The sequence below is a fragment of the Odocoileus virginianus genome, chromosome 11 (genome assembly GCF_023699985.2).
Source record: "Odocoileus virginianus isolate 20LAN1187 ecotype Illinois chromosome 11, Ovbor_1.2, whole genome shotgun sequence".
Taxonomy (NCBI): Eukaryota; Metazoa; Chordata; class Mammalia; order Artiodactyla; family Cervidae; genus Odocoileus; species Odocoileus virginianus.
In genome coordinates this window covers 49564407-49583447 of record NC_069684.1, presented here as the reverse complement: position 1 = coordinate 49583447, position 19041 = coordinate 49564407, and positions in this window count along the sequence as shown.

The following is a 19041-nucleotide window of genomic DNA, read 5'->3' as shown; positions in this document are numbered from 1 at the left end:
CTAGTTTCTCCTTTTCTTTCAAACCTTGTTTCTCCTCTGTCACCCATGCATCTGTGCCCGGCATCACAGAACTCTTCTGCCTCTAGCCCTGTACCTCTGTGACATGGTGCTGGCTGAGTTGGCATAATGGGCAGTAGGTGAATTCCAGAAAGCCATTCCTACACCCACGGTGAATAATAATTTAACAGTAGATGGAAATAACTGCAAACCATAAATGCATGCCTCTAAACCCAAATGAAATGTATCCCTAAGTCAATCATTGTTCCCTTAGTCAGGTCTCAAAAAAGCCAGTAGCTATTCCTGCACCATTTACTGCAGAAGAGAAATGATGGAAGTTTGAATACAATGTGATGATGGTCTTAACTATCTTAATTTAGAAACTTTTACAGAAACTTTTGACCTAGTAAATATATTGGCCAGGGTCTGTCCAAGGGCTTTGGAAGTGACCCGTGCAAATGAGGCGCCCTGAAGCTTAAGCTTCATTAATCTATGGTAAACCCATGTCTGAAGATGAATTCTGCTATTCCAAGCCCAGTGAGTTTTTCCACTTAGCTGGGATCTTTAGATTTAGCTTTAATTATTTAAAAAATATGCATGTTAGAATATAAGGCGTTGCCTCCAAGAAGTCATATATACATTACCTTTTTGTAGTCGACCTTTAGTTTTCAGTAACTTTTGAGGGTGATAATGTTAAATATAACGCTACTTCCTAGAATTACAGATTCTGTTTCCCAAGTTTACTATAATAAGCATTTCTTTTGTAATCAGAAAATATTTTTTTCCAAAGCACTGTAAATATTAAAGCCTATAGAACACACCTAGAAAGATGGACAGGTAAGATATGATACACTAGTAATTATTGACTTTTTAAAATTGGTTTGGACTTTAACATATTGAAAATTCTTGAAAATGTGCTCATTCTCTAGAGCAAACATGTAAACCTCTTAATGTAACCATCAAAGAATGCCCAGCAGGGAGTTGCTCTTAGTGACTAAAACAGAGTAGGGACTATAATTTTCCATTAACAACTCATGGTGGGAAATGAGTTCTAGACATTCACTATAAGAGGTCAAATTTAACGTGTATGAGAATCTGCAGATTTCTGACTTAGGAGGGAGGCCCAAGAGTCTGCATTTCTCATAAGCTTTCTGGGCTGATGCTGCTGTCTACAGACTACATCTCAAGTGTTTAGGAAACTTTTCCTCATAGCTTTATTGAGGTATAATTAACATCAAATAAACTGCAAATATTCCAAGTTCACAATTTGACGAGTTTCAACATATGCAAATACCTGTCAGACCCATTACCACAATGAAGATGACACGCATGTCCATCACCCTTTCTTTAACGCCGCCCTCCCCCAAGACAGCTCAGTAAATAGTTGTTAGGATGTGCTCGTCACAGTGGAATCTGATTTCTATAAACAGTTTAAGGAAACTACCTCTATTTCCACATTCCTGTCTTTTATATGTGAGGAGACACAGACTTAGCAAAAAGGTATATTTTCTGAAACCTTTCGAATATCTTCCCTAAGTCTGTTTCTGTACAAAAGAGTGCTTTTTAACCAACCAACTTTGTTGTGTGGATTTCAGTTAAGCACCATCACATTCAGATGAAGTAATACCATTTGAAATTTACCAAAAATTTCAAATGCTTTTGAAATTTCTTCCCTAAAATCAACCTTTCCTTTTGTTCTCTCCACATATTTTCATCTTCTCTGTAGACTTTTAGATCACCAGACAGAGACTAGGTTGAATTGTATGTTTCCTGCTTCATCTGGTGAATTCATTATTTGTCCTTGGTGAAATTTTGCAGTTAGTCTTATTTAGTAATGATAATTATGGACTTCCCTGGGGGCCCTGTGGATAAGAATCCACCTGCCAGTCCAGGGGACATGGGTTCGATCCCTGGTCTGGGAAGATTCCACAGCAAATAAGCCTGTGCACCACAAGTACGGAGCCGGTGCTCTAGAGACTAAGAGTGCAACTACTGAAGGCTGCATGCCTCAGAGCTGTGCGCTTGCAACTACTGAGCCCAAGTGCTGCACCTACTGAAGCCCGTGTGCCGAGAGCCTGGGCTCTGTAATAGGAGAAGACACTGCAGTGAGAATCCTGTCTCTCGTAGGTCAGAGACAGTCTTGCACACTGTAATGAAGAATAGCCCCTGCTCGCCACAACTAGAGAAAGCCCACAAGCAGCAACAAAGACCCAGTGCAAAAAAATAAAAATAATAAACCAAACAAATTGTTAATGATAAATACTATAGTGCTGCTGCTTAGTTGCTCAGTTGTGTCCAACTCTTTGCAACCTCATGGACTGTAGCCCACCAGGCTCCACTGTCCATGGGATTCTCCAGGCAAGAATACTGGAGTGGGTTGCTATTCCCTTTTCCAAGGAATCTTCCTGACCCAAGGATCAAACCTGGGTCTCCCACATTGCAGGCAGATTCTTTACCATCTGAGCCACCAGTGATAATAATTTTTTGCTCCTTGATTGGAAGCACCTGGAGAACAAAGATTGTGTCCCATAGCCGCTAACACAGGACAGGAAACGTGATAGTCACTCCAGATGATTTACTGAGTGAATGAATGAAGGTATAGTTACGTCTATTACACGCAGTTCAGCTCAGCATACATTTAAGGAGTACCCCACATGGTATTGTAGGAAATACACAGATGAGAGGTTCTGGTGTCTGTAACAAAAGGATCACGGTCCAGTAGTTAAGAACATGAAAGAAGCACTTATATTAGGATCAGGCTGCCAGTACTGGAATGAACTCAGCAATTCGGTGACTTTTTATAAAATGGGGATGATAATAGTATCCACCTCTCAGACTGTTGGGAAGACTGTATGCATGAATACCTGTAAAGCACTTAGAAAAGGACCTGTCAGGCATATAGTGAGCATGTAGCAAATTTGGCCACTATTATGTACAATGTTTTATTAAAATGTAGAAGAGAGGAGTTCCTGGTGGTCCACTGGTTAGGACTCTGTGTTTTCACTACCATGGGCACAGGTTCAGTCCCTGATGGGAGAACTAAGATCCTACAAGCCATGCAGACAAAAAACGTACAAGAAATATTGTACACTGGAGGCCCATCAAGTGAAGCCTTCCCACTAATGTCTTCTCCTGGCTCACAAGAGTTGGTCCCTGCAGTGCTTTAAATCTGAATCAGTTGCTAGTATTTTAAAATCTGGAATTTTTTAGACAGAAATTTTGCTTTATTTATTTATTTTTTGGCCTTGGTGCACGGCTTATGGGATCTTAGTTCCCCAACCAGGGATCAAACCTGGGCCCACAACAGTAAAAGAGCTGAGTCCTAACCATTGGCCTGTCGGAGAATTCCCCCTAAAAATCTGGAATTTTACATTAAAAATTCAGATATCTGAGTTACCTTAAAAAATTAAGAAAGTTGGCAACACTGGCCTGGCACTGGTGCTAGACAACGATGAGCTAAAACTTTGTACAGGCTGCCTTCTTAAGAAGGGACACAAGCTCTCAAGTTTGCAACAACCCCCCCAGCTCATTGGGACAGACACTGTTCCTGGTGTTTAGTGTGGGCCTGTAGCTTGGGCTAGTGCTTATTTTATATTGACTCTGTTAATATTGCTACTTGCCTGGCTGTTGTAGGCATTTGTGTTTGGAACTTCCTAATGCAGAAGGAAGAGAATGACATACTCCCAGGAGGGTTTAGAGATGGCCTCAGAGAGGAGATAAGTATGATCACTGTGCATGCTTACATTAGAGGAAAGTAGAAACGACATTCTAGGCAGAGGGGATACCATTTGCTAACTTCCCAAGGGTTAAGAGAGCTGGCAGATTTGGTTAGCCTCAGAGAAGTGAAGGAGAAAAGCCTGAAGAGAAAGGAGGCCTCAGATGTGCAGAGCCTAGAAGGGTAGGTCAGAGGCAGTCTTGAAGCTGGTGGGGAGTCACTGAAGGATTTTATGCAAGGGAGTTTCACAAATAACTTAGGCAGTGGTGGAGGGAGAACCTGGAGGGGAGGCAGGCCGTAGGGAGCTCAGAAAGAAGCTGCTGTTAGCCCAGGTAAAGACCAGGTGATCCTGAAGAGGAGTAGCTTAAGGAGATGACAAGGAAGAGACAGATTCCAAAGAGATGTACAACAGAGCCAGCCAGAGTTGGTATGGGCAAGGGACTGAATCCATCACTTTTTTAGGTGTTGTGAACTTAGGGCCATTTTCTGGACCTCCGTCTCTTTATCAATAAAAAAGTAGGAATTGTTTCTGCTCTGGCCTTTCAAAATCCATCAAGATGTGAAAATGCCTAAATTGTACTGTGAAAGTGCTTTAGAAACTGTAAAATTCCTGAACAGATAAGATATGATTAGCTTGGCAGCTGCTACCATTCTTCCCAGGCCTCCACATCCAAAACACTTAAGGGCCACTTTCCATTATGAAATAATGTATATTTCTTCAGGTTCAAAAGTAAAAGTGAGTCTAATAAAAGAAGTCAAAGACAATGATGACTGGTGTACTGCACAAATCTTTCAATTGTGAAGTGTGTATATATTTATGTGCCAGACACCTAATATTCATGAACAGCTGCAAAGATATTCAATGGACATCGGATTAATAAAAGAGCATTTTTTGCTCCATTATGTTTATTTTTTTTTGATGAATTTGTAAATTTAATTATTTATAATCTTATTTCCTACAGAAAGTCCATTATGTTTTAAAAAAAGTCAAAGACATAGATACTTGTATGTAAAAATATAACTCTTCCATAATCACATTACTGAGATCTAACCAGTATTAGCAATGTGGGGTACATTATTTCATTGTCTTGCAAATAATAATATTCATATAACAATGGTGATGATTATAAAGTAATATTCTCCACTTACAGTAAGGAGAGGTGAAACGTTCAGGAAGAGCGATGCCCTGATTGCAAAGGGATCTATTAAAAAAATGCGAAACTAATGCTTAAGCTTCAGGGCCCCTCAGCCCCACCTGCTGGCCGGAGGAGGTAGCGCTGCCTGAGCCGGGCTCATTGTCCACACCTGGTGTTCCTGGGATTGCCAGACTTGCCTCGGCATCCACAGCCCTGTAACCATCTCCTGGGTTGGGGGAGAGAGATGAGGGCAGCCATGGGGAGGAGCTGGGCTTCCCTTGTAACTCAGACGGCAAAGAAACTGCCTGCAATGCAGGAAATGCGGGTTCAATCCCTGTGCCAGGAAGATCCCCTGGAGAAGGAAATGGCCACCCACTCCAGTATTCTTGCCCAGAGAATTCCATGGACAGACCATGGGGTCACAAAGAGTCAGACACGACTGAGCAACTAACACACACAGCGGAGCAGCTGCTGGGGCCCCACCTGGGAGCTGCAGAGCCAGGATGAAGCCTGGAGCCCTGGGCAAGTTTGTCTAGATGATGACACTTCAAAATGATGAATTTGATCAGCCATGCTAGAGGAAAAGACTAAATTGTCTTTCCATGCTCTCAGTAAAAAATTAAATTATGAAACTGTTATCAAATGGAGGACAAGGAGGATGCAGCCAAAAAAATGTAGGATGTGTCAGGGAATCAAATAACAGTATTAGTAGTAATAATAGTAATAGCTGTTGTTGACTTTTGTTGTAGGTGTGTCCTTTGAATTTTGTCATTGCTAGTCAGCTTTTTTAACATTCATGATTCACTATGATTATTTCTCAGTTTAATTAAGCATTCATTTTTGTACCTAGTTGTTCATCTTTTTTCTTTAAGAGTTCCCTGTCCCCCCAAAGTTGAATAAGGTTCAGGCCAGGATGTGTCCTTGCTTGTTGCACTGGAGAGCTGCTCTTCAAAGAGCACAGAACTGAAGCTGGAGACACAACTTCCGGGATGGTTTGGTCACTTGTCCTGTATCTCGGATCCAACCTGTGCTTCCTTCCAGCTTCACAACACACTCGGTGCAGCAAAAACTTACTTTACCTGCACATGCGCTTCAGCTCCCTGGTGGCCAAGCCGAAGACTGACCTGAGATTTCCTGAGGGACACTGGCTGTGACTGCTGTCTTCCCCTTCCTCGCACAGTGCCTGGGAGCCTTGGGTTGCTCTCCAAAGAAGTGGGCATACACCAGAAAACTGGCAAATGCAAACAAACAGGGAGAATGGAAACTGGGTCCTCACGTGCTGATAGGGTAACTGGGGCAGGAGGATATGGTTGCTGAGTGCAGTTTGGGAAGACTTCCTGGAAAAGGGATGATTTTCAGCCTTGATTGAAATCAACAAGCAACAAGAGCAAGAAGTACAGCTAAATAGATGTGGGAGAGGGGGGCTGAGTCTGGGAAAAAGGTATGTCAAGGAAGAAGTGATGGCTCTCCTTACGTATTCCAGTGACTCTCATGTGGAGGAGGGGTACTTCTCCCACATACAGGGACCGGTCCTTTTTCTCATTTGTGCTCACAGGCCTGGCCCAATCCCTGGCAGGCAAGAAACAACCAATCCATGTTTGCTGAATGACTGAAAGAACATACCACAATAAAAAACATTATAAATATTTTTTTAAAAAACAGAAAGGGCATAATTAGATTTCATGGCAATGCAAGGAAGTTACAGGAGACCAATTTCAGCTCAGTAACAGGAAGGACTTTCTAAAAATTAGAACTGACAGCTGAAGAACACCAATAATAGCTACTGAACATGTTGTATGTGCTGTGGACTAGGCTAAACTTTTGATGTACCTTTCCCATTGAAGCCTTACAGTCAGTAGCTGTTTGAAATAGGCATCACTGTCCTCATTTTAAAGTGAAGAAACGAAATTGTAGAGGTTAAGTCATGTGCATAGGGTCACAAACCCTTGTTCAAAGCAAGTGGAGGAGCCTTGATTTGTACCCAAACCTGTCTGACACCAAAGCCACAGCTGACCCCACCCTGGAGGTTTGCCAGTTCCTCCGGCCCTCTCTGCCAGTATCTCCTGCATCTTGCTGGCCCATCGACGCTTGCATTTCATATGCAGAATATGCACAGCCTTTCCCCTGAAGAGGCTCTATCTGGTAAGATCTACCAACAGGGACAGGAAAAGGTGCTCAACATTACTGATTATCGGGGTTTTGCAAATCAAAACCATGACAAGATACCGCCTCGCACCTGTAAGAATGACTATTATCAAAAAGTCAAGAAATAACAAATGTTGGGAATTCCCTGGTGGTCTAGTGGTTAGGATTCAGCACTTCACTATCCTGGCCCGGGTTCAGTCTCTGGTCAGGGAACTGAGATCCTGCAACATGGTCAAAATAAAAGTAAATAAAAAGGAACACATGTTGGTGAGGATGTGGAGAAAAGAAAAACCTTGTGCATTGTTGGTGGACATGTACATTGGTGCAGACACTAAAGAAAACAGCATGGAGGGTCCTCAAAAACTTAAAAACAGAACTGCCGTATGATCCAGCAATTCTACTGCTAGGTATGTGTTTTAAGAAAATTAAAACACTAATTCAGAAAGATGTATGCACCCCAGTGCTCATAGCAGCATTAGTTACAATAGCCAAGATATGGAAACAACTTAAGTGTCCATCACCAGATGAATGGATAAAGAAGATACACACAGGTGCACACACACACACACACACACGAATACTATTCAAACATAAGGAACAAAAAATTTTGCAACAAAACAGATGGATCTAGAGGATATTAGGCTTAGTGAAATGCCATACAGAGAAAGACAGATACTGTATGTTGTCACTTATATGTGGAATCTAAAAAATAAAACAGATGAGTGAATATAACAAAACAGATTCACAGATACAGAGAATAAACTAGTGGTTTACTACCAGTAGAGAGGGGAGAAAAAAGCAAGGAAGGGCACGATAGGGGTAGGGGATTAAGAGATACAAACTACTGTGTATAAAATAGAAAGCTACAAGGATATACTGTACAGCATAGGGAATATAGTGATTTTAAATAGAGTATAGTCTATACAAATTTTGGATCACTATGTTGTACACTTTAAACTAGTATAATATTGTAAATCACCTATGGATGGCTAGGTACTTAGTTGTGTCCAACTCTTTACGACTCCACAGACTGTAGCCCTCCAAGCTCCTCTGTCCATGGGATTTTTCAGGCAAGAATACTGGAGTGGTTTGCCATTTCCTCCTCCAGGGGATCTTCCAGATCTGGGGAATGAACCCACATCTGCTGAACCACTGAGGAAGCCTTACCTCCATAAAAATAAATTATTTTTTAAAAAAGGAAGCAGCAAAGTTTTTTGTCACATCCTCCCTCCAGGACAAAAATCCCTTTCCCAGTGCCCTTATTTTGCTTGGGGCAGGCCAAGCAAGACAAGATTTGAAGCTGGCTTCCCAGGCAGGTATTAACCAGGTTCAACCTTGCTTATCTTTCAGTATTAGAAGACATAAGGTACAGTTAAGGTTGTTTGAATACAGGGTGAGTCTGGCCTCTTGAAAAGAGGTGCAGAGTCCCTCAAAAGAGTACCAAATCATAGGCCAGGAATGCTTATTACAACAGCACTTATAGTAGAAAAAAATTAATAGCAACCAAAGTGCCCAGCAATAAGGGACAAGCAACATACATAATGGTACATCCATTCAGTAGAGTTCTAGTAACTATTAAAAAAAATGTTCCAATATGGAAAGATCTCAAAAATATATTACTGTATTAAGAGCCACATTTATAGCATGGTTCTTTTATCTTTTTATTTTTTTATTTTTAGCATGGTTCTTTTAGATTAAAATATTCATGTGGCTAAAGAAATTGATATATATGGGATATATGAGGGAGGTTTTTAACCTTTCATTTTCTACCTTTCTGTCCTGTTTGAATGTTCTAATCTTATATGGGCTTTACTTTAAAATACCACTGAGGATCATCTGGGAAGGAAGATAATGGCTTATTTTTAAAACCTATCTGTTGTATATTCTTGTGTCAAAATACATGGCTCTTCTACTCTTACAAATAATCTATTCTTGTATATTAAAAATTAACATTTTCACATGCATATATGTTTGACTGAATCACTTTGCTGTACTGCAGAAATTAACACAACATTGTAAGTCAACTATACCTCAGTAAAATAGAATTCATAAAAATTAACATTTATTCAAAGACTATTTTAGGAATTTTTGAGGTGATAGCCATTATTGCTAGCACGACTACCACCCCTCCTTGTCCTTGGCGGATAGTAGATATTGAGTAAACTATTCATTGGATGAATACTTTCGATGAATATGTTGGAGGCATATCTTTCTGACTTTTGTTTACCTTCAGAGAACATTTCCTGGGTTAAATTCCTGCACTTATGGAGCTAAGCCCCTCAAGCTCTCCCATAGTCTCTGAAGAGCAGGTTATCTTTTTTATTTTATTCATTTTTTTTTGACAGGGAGTGCATTTCTCTCAGTGAATGGGATCTTAGTTTCCCAACCAGGAATTGAACCCATGCCCTCTGCATTGGAAGCATGGAGTCTTAACCACTGGGCCACTGGGGAAGTCCCAGAGCAAGTAATCTTAAATGTAATCTTTGCAGCCTTGGTGTTCTACCCAAAAGTACATTTCACACATTCATTTAGGAACTATTTATTGGTCACTTACTGTATGTACAAGGCAGAGCAAGGGGCTGGTGTTAGCTTCCCTCAATTACTTTGATAATTTATTATTTAGTCAACAAATATTTACTGAGGATCTATCATGTATTCTAGGCGCAGGGGCAAAACAGATGTGGTTTCTGCGCTAAAGGACTTGGAGGTCAAAGGCCACGAATCTCAACTCTATCAGACACCACGCCTTTTCTTAAAACAAATCATTTTTAGTATCCCTCTTCCTATCTGAAGGAAATCCATTGATAAAATGGCATATCTATACAGTCATTTTTTATGTCCTAAATTTAATATAAAGGAGAAATGCAGGGAAAGCAATTAATAATAAAACTGTTGTTATTTAAGCATGACTTCTAGAACAATAATGAAGTGGTCAGACACTTGCATGCATACATAGTACCACCTTGAAAACATCTGCCATAAATACAAATGGATGACATTGTTGCTGTTGGCAATAAGCTTTTTGAAATTATGAACGACTCTTGAAAAGAAATTATGCATAGATACTACCCTGGAAATTTTGGTGCAAAAATTCACTGTGATTCTTTGTGAAAGTCAGGGTCTGTGCTTGGATAAATGCAGACTGGCTTTTTGTCTCCATGACCACCCAGTGGAACGTGGGAGTTGGGTGACCTGACCAAGAGTTGAAGGATGTGGAGTGTCCCTGCCCTGCCCAGGAGTTGCCAGGTTCATTGTCTGCTTGGGTGACAAAAGCAGAAATGCTCAAGGGAAGACACTAAAAGCACCAGGTCCAGAGGCTGCCACAGGAGGGTGCAGAGAACCAGCCCAGTCACACTGCATATCTTCAAGCCGCAGGAAGTCCCGACACCCAGGAAAAATGTGGTGTGCAAGCCCCAGGGCTGGGACCCGGGTGTAGGCTTTCCAGGTGCCAGACAGCAGGATTCTGGCTGAGGCAGATGTAAAGGTGATAATCAAATAAAACCCCCATCACAAAGGGCTTTAAAATAAGTACCAAGAATATGCCAGCTACGTATGCCCTCCCCCATGTCATAGGGTTGTGTGCCAGCCTATATCTATTTATTTAAAAAAGCAAATTTTTTTAAGTTGCCTGAGAAGCAGAGTGATGATGGCAACTCTTCAGAGCCCTAGAGAACATTTCAGTGGTCAAAAAACAGACAGTGGGATCAGGCAATATTTTCTTATTATTTTTATTTCTTATGAAGTTTATGTATTAATACTTAATTATAATTTATAAACTTTAATATATGGTGCATTTTTTAAAAGATAAATGCACCATGTGCGTGTGTGCATATTCAGGCACTTCAGTCGTGTCTGACTCTTTGTGACCCATGGACTCTAGCCCACCAGGCTCCTCTGTCCATGGGATTTCCCAGGCAAGAATACTGGAGTCGGTTGCCATACTTTCCTCCAGGGGATTGCCACGACCCAGGGATCGAACCTGCATCTCCTGCGTCTCCTGCATTGCAAGCAGATTCTTTACCACTGAGCCACCAGGGAAGTCCAAATACATCATATTGCTATAATATAATCATTAAAATAATTATATAAATACCAATAGTAATTAATTCTTAAAGAAATATTCTTTATTTCTCTTGACTTCTTTCTAATATATTTACTTTTAAATTGATCACAAAATAACTCAGATTGGTGGTAAAATATATTCACACAGTACTGCAGGATATAAAGTGAAAAGTTAAATTCCCCTCTCCTACCCCTAAACTCCCCAGTCCCACCTTCTAGAGGTCAGAGTTTCTCTAGTATCCTTCCCTGAAATTTTTTTCTATGCATATGTGAATATATTCATGTATATACAGTCTAGAACCTCTTTAGAAACATAGACATGTGCTTAAAGTAGCATCGGGCTTCCCTGGTAGCTTAGAATCCTCCTGCAATGTGGGAGACCTGGGTTCGATCCCCAGGGTTGGGAAGATCCCTGGAGGAGGACATGGCAACCCACTCCAATATTCTTGACCGGAGAATCCCCATAGACAGAGGAGCCTGGTGGGCTACAGTCCATGGGGTCACAAAGAGTCGGACACGACTGCCTAAGCACAGCACACACAGCACACACAGTCTTGTTTGGCAATTTCCGTTTTTCATGTCACAGTTCTTTCCAGACAGTACATTTAGAGCTACTGGGTTGACCAAAAAGTTCATTTGGGTTTTTCCAAACCATGTTATGGGAAAACCTGAACAACCTTTTTGGCCAACTCATACAAATTCTTTCTGCTTGGGTCTAGATCGCCTTTGAACCAATGTACCCCGGTTTATTAAATCAGGGATTATAGGCACCGTCTGGAAACTTGGGCGGTGGAGGGCACAGCAAGCATGACAAGATGCACTCAGCCCTGCAGCCTCTCGGGCACACCAGGGAAGGGTGGGGCGGAGGGACCGCCTTCCAGAAGCTGGCTGTTGTGTGTCATTATCTCTTCTCTCATTGCAGGCCGGGGAGGGGTTTGAGTCCTGGAATTGCAAGGGACCTAAGACTCCAGTTCTCCTGGAGAAGAAAATGGCAACCCACTCCAGTATTCTTGCGTACGGAATCCCACAGGCATAGGAGCCTGGTGGGCTATGGGGTCACAAAAGAGTTGGACGTGATTTTTCAACTAAACACCAACAACTACAAAGAGTCCAGTGCACAGACCATATGGATGAGAAACTCGAGGGGTTATGTTGACCCAAGTCAGCACCAGCTGGTGGAAGAGCCTGAGAAGTGAAAGTGAAAGTCGCTGAGTTGTGTCTGACTCTTTGCTGCCCTATGGACTGTATAGTCCATGGAATTCTCCAGACCAGAATACTAGAGGGGGTAGCCTTTCCTTTCTCCAGAGGATCTTCCCAACCCAGGGATCAAACCAAGGTCTCCGCATTGCAGGCAGATTCTTTACCAGCTGAGCCACAAGGGAAGCCCAAGAATACTGAATGGGTAGCCTATCCCTTCTCCAGAGGATCTTCCTGATGCAGGAATCAAATTGGCGTCTCCTGCATTGCATATGGATTCTTTACCAGCTGAGCTACCAGGGAAGCCTGTACTTGACCCAAAGTTCCCCAGCGCAGCGGACCCACCACCCCTCCCTATGGATTTGATTCCCCCACCCCACACTCCACCACTCTGGCCTCTTCCTCCTCTTGGTCTGGGAAGAGCTTTGAAAACTGCTGAGAGGGGCCTTTCTGTGCCTTTCCAAGAACTAGGGGTCAGGGCAGCAAGCGGCCTTTGATGTAGCTTCTTTGGGGAATGAATCCATCTGAATGATGGATTTTTAAAATAACGGATTTATTGGAGTATTTCCCCCCATATTGAATAAGTGAATACAACCTATGATCTCATTATCTTAAAAGAAGCAGCATTAATATTTTCAAAGATGCCCCACCAGAAATTTTTCTGTGAATTTATATGTATATGTGTGCTTTTTATCTTCAGAAAATGATATATTTTCCATAGTTTTTTCACACAGCTTGTTTCTCCCCCTTTGTGGTGGAAGGGGCTATATATCATTTTCTCATGATAATAAATGTTATATCACAACACAATTTTCAATGGTTGCATCATGTTCTATATTATGAGTGTACCATAATTTATCCAGCCAACCTTCTGCTGGGGCTGGCTTGTAATCAGATCAACTGTAAAGGGGTTAAGTTATCACCCAGGCCATATTTCCTGTACCTTCTCTGAGTCCAGCATGTGCTGAGGGAAGGGCAGAATGCTGGTCACAGCTCCTGTCCTCTGGAAGCCAAACATCTGCAAACGCTGATCAAGAATGAGAGGAGGCACTTCCCCAGCAGTCCAGTGGTTAAGACTCTGCAAGCGGGGGTTCCATCCCTGGTGGGGGATCTAAGATTCTGAATGCCGCACTGTGTGGCTGGCAGGGGTGGTGTATGGGGTGGGGAGAATGACAGGAGACCATGCATCGTTTTGCTGGAGGTTATAAATGTGCCGAGTTGAGAGAGCAGAGTGATGGAGTGTTGCCATGGTGAGGAGGTTAGACTGTGGTGTCAGGCAGACCTGGGCTTGGGTCCAGGCCGGGCCACTTAAGCAGCTTGGGTAAGGAGGTCTTGAGTAAGTTATTCGGTCCTGTGCCCAACCCTCAGTCTCTTCATCCATGAAATAACTAGTGATAACCATACAATGGGATATTTCCCAGCCGTGAGAAAGGAATGTAGTGCTGATACATGCCACAACGTTAGACAAATCTCTAAAGTATTACACTGAAGTGAAAGAAGTCAAATTCAAAAGATCACATACTGAATGATTTGGCTTTTATAAAATATCCAGAATAACCAAATGCATAGAGAAAGAAAGTAGACTGATGGCTACAGAGGCTGGGGGAGGAGAGGAGGAGGAGAAACTGCTTAGTGGACACGACATCTCCCCCGGGGAGTGATGAAATCCTTTGGAAATAGAAGCAATAGTTGCATAATATTGTATATACACTAAATGCCACTGTACTGTATACTTTAAAGTGGTTAATTTTAGGTTATGTGAATTTCACTCCTTAAAATAAATGGTCACAGTAACTGTACTCACCACACAGGGAGGCTGTGAAAGTGAAGTGAGATAAAGAATAGAAAGCATTGAATGCAGAATTCAGCACAGAAAACTCAATTAGTGCCAGCTGTGGTTACAAAGCCCCTCTTCTGAACAAAGCCTTCCAGGGCTTGGGATTCCCAGGAAAAGCCAAAGTCATTACTCCATCTTTGACCTAATGTGGGCCCATCCTCTCCTTGGCCTGTTTTCCTACTATTTCCCCTGCTGCATACACTGTACTTAAGGTTCCTGCAACCCACCAGCCACACTGCCTCCCTAGGGCCTCTGCACTAGCTTTGGCCTTCCAGACACTCACAGCCATCATCTTCACTGTTTGTTTCAGGCTTCCATGACCAGTCAGCTTCACAGTGTCTTCCTTCTTAAAAAAAAAAAAAAAAATTATTTGTTTGGCTGCACCGGGTCTTAGTTGCAGCATGTGGGATCTAGTTCCCTGACCACGGATCGAACCTGAGCCACCTGCATTGGGAGCATGGTCCAGTCTTAGCCACTGGACCATCAGAGATGTCCCACCGTATGTTCCTTCCCTACTCTTTATACCAATTCTACCAAACTATGTAGTTACACCATCCCAAATTCATATCTGATCAATCACTTATTTTGCTCATTGTCTGTCTCCTCAGTTAGAACCCCATGGGGGGCAGGAGTTTTGCTGTTTGGGGCATTGCTGTGATCCAGCGCCTGGGACAGTGCTGGGCTGAAGGTAGGTACCCCTGGAACCCCTCTGACTGAGTCAGGGCGGGAGGCCAGCGTGCCTCCCCTGAAATTCGTGTCAGGGTCGGGGGCTCAGGGCCAGAAAGTATCTGAGGCTCACGAGGGACGTCAGGGGTTCAGAAATCCTAAATTTCTGGGGTGAGTGTGCTGAGAAAGAACTGCAGCTAGGGCACCCTGAGCAGAGAACAGGCTCTAGAAAAGTCGGGGAACATCTGTTTTGTCCTGAGTGGTCGTCTGAAAGAGAGGGTTGTCATCTCAAGCCTCAGTCCCTTTCGAGTTCCTGCGAGAGACCTGCTTGACACCTCGCTGTTCCTAGATGGATGAAAGAGGGCAGGGTAGCTGAGGAAGAAGGCTCTGGCTTTCCCATTGTCTCCAGAGGAGTACCAGCTACAGGATGGTGGTAGTGGGAACTGCACGGGGCTTGGAGATGTAGGCAGATCCAGCCCCACCACATACAAGCTGTGAGATCTTGGATTGGTCATCTACATTCTTGGAGCCTCGGTTTCCTCATCTGTAAAATGAGCAAAAAGGCAACAGAAAAAAAAAAAAGAAAAGAAAAATGGAAGAAAAGGCACAAAAAGTGTGGATTATTGAGGAATGGATTAAGGTAATAGATGCATGGCAGCTAGAAAAGGTCCTGGCCTAGCATGGATACTCACTCCTTCCTCCTTTCAGTGGGGCTGAAGAGGGCCTAACTGGATTGTACTGAGTCTCTGTTTCTAAGTAGATATGTATGAGAGCGAAGTCTCGTAAGAGGGTTTAATGTGGGTCTACCTGGAGTACGTAAGAGACGTGGGTTCAATCCCTGGGTCGGGAAGATCCGCTGGAGGAGGGCATGGCAACCCTGCCCTGGAGAATCTGGAGAATCCCATGGACAGCGGAGCCTGGCAGGCTACAGTCCATAGGGTCGCACAGAGTCGGACACGACTGAAGCATGCACGCATGTGAAGTACACCATTGGTCAGAGGCTATGAAAAGATTGGCAATAAAAGGCCAGTGTATTGTCTTTCATGGCTTCCCAGGTGACACAGTGGTAACGAACCTGCCTACAATGCAGGAGACTTGGTTTGATCCCTGGGTCGCGAAAACCCCTTGAAGAAGGAAATGCCAACACATTCCAGTACTCTTGCCTGGAGAATCCAAGGACAGAGGAGTCTGGCAGACTACAGTTCATGGGGTTGCAAAGAGTTGGACTGACTTAGCAACAACAATATATTGTGTCCCATGGGTTGTTATCAGCAGTCTAATGAAACCATGGCTGCATCTCCCAAGAGAAGGGTGGGGCTGAGGGCTGCTGCCTCCTCTCTGCCAGGCCTTCTGGTGGACACGATACACAACCAGGATGAGACTCAGGGACTGCTACAGAGCTTCAGACAGTGCGGTTGGGGAGTGTCTGGGTCAGCAGAGGGGGCAGGTGGTGACCCTAGCATATGAGGGACCAAGGGCCAGAGAACTTGGTACAGATGAAAAGTCCACTGGATATCTGGCCACCCTGGTCCCTGCAACTCCAAACACAGCACTAGCTCTTTGTTTGTTTCCCGTGATGTCTGGGGTGACAGCCTGCGGGCTGCTGTGAGTCCGGAGAGCCCTGCATAGTGTGCAGTCATGGGCACACCTCCGAGGTCCTTTCCCCTCTGAACAGCCTGCATGTTAAAGGAAAAAAAATGTATTCATGCTACTTGTTAAAGGTGGTAGAGTCGACTCTACTCAGGAACATCTTGATAGATATAGGGACCACAATGACCAAATTTTGCAAGGGAGGGAGAGAGATTGGTCTCAGCTCCAAATACAACTTAGGCAAGGAGCAGGATGGGAATCAGTGGACAGAAAATTACTAAGAGGTAATTACTAAAATTACATCAGGGGAAAGGGGTATTCTGGCTAATCAAGCTAACAAGATTCTTGCTGAAGACAGGCCAGGGTGACCAGATATCACCTGGGGATAGTAAAGGATGAGGAACCTGATCAGACATGGAGGGTGGGGGGGTTCCTGCTAAACTAACTTAGCAATAAGTAAGGGTTAGTCATTCAGTTGTGCCCAACTCTTTGAGACCACAAGGACTGCAGCCCACCAGGCTCCTGTGTCCATGAGATTTTTCCAGGCAAGGATACTGGAGTGGGTTGCCATTTCCTTCTCCAGGGGATCTTCCCAACACAGGGATCAAACCCGGGTCTCCTGCACTGCAGGCAGATTCTTTACTGACTAAGCTACAAGGGAAGCCCAGGGTTCTTGCTAAAACTGGATTCAGGTTCACAGATGAGCCCAGGAAAAGTTTCAGGAATCTGATTAAAGTTAGGCCAAACACAGGATCCTCGTCACCTTCAGGCACTACAGTTTTGCTCTCTGCACCCACGACCCTGGGGTAGGTCCAGAGCCCCCTCAAGGGACTCAGTGAGACCCTGAAACCAGTCCCTGCCCTGGCAAGTTTCTGCTGGGTGGGGATGGAGTCCCTGTGGCCGAGAGAGGGAGAGGAGCTGGCATCAGGTGGAAACCCCTCCTACTGGTGATGCCTGGAGAGGCTGTCATTCCTGCTCCCTCTCTCCTGGCTGCTGGCTTTTGGAGTCCATCTCACTGCTGACCGAGGTTTCTACCAAAGAGGGTCAGGAAAAATGACAGGAGATTGAAAACTCAAATAGTCTAGTGGGGTTGCAACTCTGGTTTTTAAAATTAAATTAATTAATGATTAAACCTTTTCTTTCCTTTTTTTAAACCTTTTCTTTTAAATTGTAGTTGTACAATACTATATCTTACAGAAGTACAATAGAGTGATTTACAATTTTTAAAAGATTATACTCCATTTAATTACTATAAAATATTGGCTATATCCCCCATGTTGTACAATATAACCTTGTAGCTTATTTTTATTTTTTTTTTCAAGGTCCAAAGCATGTCACTCCACTTTATTTGTTAAATTAATGTTTATTCAGTATAGTTGATTTATAGTGTTGTGTTAGTTTCTGCTGGACAGCAGAGTGAATCAGTTATATGTATACACATATCCACTCTGTTTTCAGATTCTCTTCCTATGTAGGTCATTACAGAGTATTGGGTAGGGTTCCCTGTGCTATACAGTCGGTTCTTATTAGTCATCTGGCTGTGCTATGCTTAGTTGCTCAATCATGTCTGACTCTTTGCACCCCCATGGACTATAGCCCGCCAGGCTCCCTTGTCCATGGAATTCTTCAGGCAAGAATACTGGAGTGGCTAGCCTAAACCTTCTCCAGTGGATCTTCCCGATCCAGGAACTGAACTGGGTTCTCCTGCATTGCAGGCAGATTTTTTTACCAGCTGAGCTATCAGGGAAGCCCATTGGTTATCTACTTTGTAGATATCTTTTTTTTTTTTTTGTATCTTTGAATCTATTTTACACCTGTTTGTGTTTCTCATTCCCGTACCCCTATATTGCTCCTCTCCCCTTGCAACTGTTCTTTTTCTTTTTTTGAATTTAAATTAAAAATTTTTTTGGTTACACCACAAGGCATGGGGGATCTTAGCTCCCCACCAGGGGTCAAGTCCATGCTCCCTTGCATTGGAAGCACAGAGTCTTAACCAATGGACCACCAGGTAGGTCCTCTGTTTTTTAAAAAAAGAATTTTGAGGAAGAAACCTAAACCTGACTAAAAAGAACACTAGGAAAATTTTATATTTCAGAAGTGGTTGGAAATAAATTAATAACTTGAGTTTCTGCACACAGAGAGGGCTCCAAAGACTCAGACACGTGAGTTAAATGTTCAAATCCCCCCAGAATCCCTCAGAGACTCCTTGAGTGGTGGGAAAGTTATGCTCAGCGAACCTTAGACTCCTGGAAATCCTTTATTCCAGAGCTTAAACTGGGCTGCACGTTGGAATCACCCGATGGCTTAAAGAACTTCTGATGCCAGGGTTCCACCCCAGAGGCTCAGGTTTCTTCCATCTGAAGAACAATCTGGAGTCAGGGTTTTAAAGATGTCCCCAGGAGATGACATCACAGTGTGAACACGGCCCAGTTTGGGGGCCACTTCTCTGCTCGGTTTCCTCCTTTTGCACCTTAGGAAACTGAGGCCCAGAGAGCGGAGGGCTTGCCCGAGGCTTTGCCTGTCCGGGCTTTGTCCATCTCCCTCAGCACATTGCCCCAACCCCCCTCTTCAGGGAAATGACAGGTTTTGCCCCAGATAAGGGCTCCGCTCCCTGCTGCCCTCACGCCCTAGGTGTGGCTGATTGGCATGCTAATTCTGCCCAGCATCACCTTCTGGGCGGCTTCACAAGTACCTGT